Here is a 2,009-nt window from a genome sequence, read left to right as displayed (position 1 = left end):
TCACTACCTACCCCAGAACAATATTTGTAATGCAAGGACAAAGAGGCTAAAAGCCAAACTAAGAAGAGTCTTGAGGAACAATAAAGAGCAAGATAAACTCAAGATCTTGGCTGAAGCTTCATTAGCTCAACAAAGCACTTAATGAGGTTGCCTCTTGCCAAATTTGAAGAAATTTTGAGAATTTTTGGTCATTTTGCATTTTTGGAAATTTTTACACAGAAAATTCCAATAGGTGCACGCTGTGCTTTTGTTGGAGGCATCCATTTGCAAAAAAAAATTATATTTTTGGAATCAGCATGGAAAAATATGGAAGCTCAAAAATGGCTGAGAATTTGGACAAATTGAGAATCCTAAGGAGATTTGTCTTGAGCGGTTAACATGCACTTGGAGAGGTTGCTTGAGAAGGCAAACAAAGAGAAGAAAATGCTTCATCACTTAGCCTATCACTACCTACCCTAGAACAAGATTTGTAATGCAAGGACAAAGAGGCTAAAAGCCAAAGTAAGAAGAGTCTTGAGGAACAAGAAAGAGCAAGATAAACTCAAGATCTTGGCTAAGGCTTCATTAGCTCAGCAAAGCACTTAATGAGGTTGCCTCTTGCCAAATTTGAAGAAATTTTGAGAATTTTTGGTCGTTTTGCATTTTTGGAAATTTTTACACAGAAAATTCCAATAGGTGCGCGTTGCGCTTTTGTTGGAGGCATCCATTTGCAAAAAAAAGTTTATATTTATGGAATCAGCATGGAAAAATATGGAAGCTCAGAAATGGCTGAGAATTTGGACAAGTTCTAGGTCTCCAAAAGGGCAGAAAACACCAAAAACGTGCCCTCTCTGCCACTTTTTTGCCACACAGGAAGCAGTCTTGGGAGAATCCATTTTTGGAGGGGAAAATGGACTCCAAATTCAGAAATTCAAGTTGTTCCAGAAATTAGACTCACCAATCTTTCCAAAGAGCTATCCTACACCTGATTTGGACTCCAGGAAGCCTTCCAAAATTGGCCTAGAAAAAGTGTTGCGCATAGGATCAGTGGCACTGCGCATAGGATGAATTTTGCCAGTTTTGCCTAAAACTCAGAATTTCGCCCAATTTGAGTATCAGTTGACTTTTTCTCTTCTCCTTGGTAAATTTGTGATGGTAAATGATGTAATATGATGTAAATTTGATGAAAAATTACTTGAGAGGGTAGATACATTAGTTAGAGGTGGTTTAAGGTTGAATGAATCAGTTTCCATAGTTTTAGAAGCAAGTTGTTCCATTGCCTATTTTCTAGTTCCTAGTTTAAATGTTGTTGAAACAACTCCTTGACTCATGGATTCGACCCTTGATGGCTAGCATAGGTGGTTTGATGCCTATATTATGTACTTTCTTAGTCATTTGTAAAAGTTGGACTCTTGTGGATGTTTTGAGCTTCATTGTAAATCACTTCTGCAATTTGTCAAGGAAATGAACTAGGGTTTTGCAGCATTTTGTGGGATTCTTGTGGTAATGTGTCTTGGCATTGTTTCTTCCATTGTTATTAATTTTTTCTTATGTGTATATGTGCCAACATCTATTTCTTTCTTCATAACTAAATGAATCAAGATAAATAGGTGGAATCCATTGATATTCAGTGCTCTACCTTGACGATACTTTTAGTTTTAAATGTTTTCTGCTATTTGAGGGGGACTCATGAACTTTTCATGCCTTCCCCAACTCCTCACTGGTCTTATACTTACCATTACACTCAATTCAAAGTGCCAAAACACCTACCTACCTCACCCCACAGAACATCCTGCATATCTGAGTTAATTTCCCGAACCCAAAGTTGCCTTCTTCATTTGATCCAGCAACCAACCATCAAAATCAAACAAAATCCTATAACCTAATATACCTAGCCTAAAATCAGCATTTCATTTTGGTCATCTCAACCCCTAGTTTCCATATTTTAATTGAGATTGACAAGGAGAGAGCCCTCAACTGACCTAGTAGGCCTAGCTACCAGGTTAAGTGTAGTTTGATGTTACCCTAGA

Source organism: Pinus tabuliformis, chromosome 9 (genome assembly GCF_031772625.1).
Source record: "Pinus tabuliformis cultivar Carrire ecotype Pingquan chromosome 9, CPIR1, whole genome shotgun sequence".
NCBI classification, from domain to species: domain Eukaryota; kingdom Viridiplantae; phylum Streptophyta; class Pinopsida; order Pinales; family Pinaceae; genus Pinus; species Pinus tabuliformis.
The sequence above is the reverse complement of the archived record's forward strand: the minus strand, read 5'-3'. Positions refer to the sequence as shown.